The sequence below is a fragment of the Octopus bimaculoides genome, chromosome 10 (assembly GCF_001194135.2).
Source record: "Octopus bimaculoides isolate UCB-OBI-ISO-001 chromosome 10, ASM119413v2, whole genome shotgun sequence".
Classification (NCBI taxonomy): domain Eukaryota; kingdom Metazoa; phylum Mollusca; class Cephalopoda; order Octopoda; family Octopodidae; genus Octopus; species Octopus bimaculoides.
In genome coordinates, this window is record NC_068990.1 from 12,023,778 (window position 1) to 12,024,578 (window position 801).

The following is an 801-nucleotide window of genomic DNA, read 5'->3' on the forward strand; positions in this document are numbered from 1 at the left end:
ATATATATATATATATATACATATATATATGTATAGATGTATATGTGTGTATATAAGTATGCATATAAGTGTGTTTGCATGTATACACACACCTGTGTGCATACATGTATAAATATAACTACTATTAAGAGCTTTGTCACATCTCTAAAAAGTGATTTTTCTACATTTCTTATGTGTGTAAGCTTGTATATATATGTGTATAAATACATACGGCATATAGATATAAACATTCACATATATATATACACTTCACACACAACCATAAATATATAAAACCTCCATGTACATATATATTTATATACACACACGCACACACACACACTAATACACTCACACACCCACAGACAAACACACAACCAACATTGGGAGAGAATGAAAATCATTTCTAATGAGACCAGATTGTTATTTTTGAATCACAAAACATTGGTATGTTGCTTGTTTCTTAGATTCTTAGAGAGCATAAGAGATTGTAATGTTTGTGTCTTGGGGCTTCTTGCTATATTTTCTATTTGCATTTTATTTCCAAATTCCATATAGAATAATATGTTAGCGATTTTCGAACACTAGTTTAAAGTTGAAAGAAATAATAAGATAGAGATAGAGTTAGGGAGAAAGAAAAAGAAAATGGGGAGATATACAATCTACATAAATTTCTGTATTTATATTTTCTAACTGAAACACCTCCCTCTGGGTGAATTTTTCTCAGTTTATGTAATATATATATATATATATATATATATATATACACAGATATATATATGTATCTGCGTGTGACTAAATATATCTTGTTATTTTTCATAT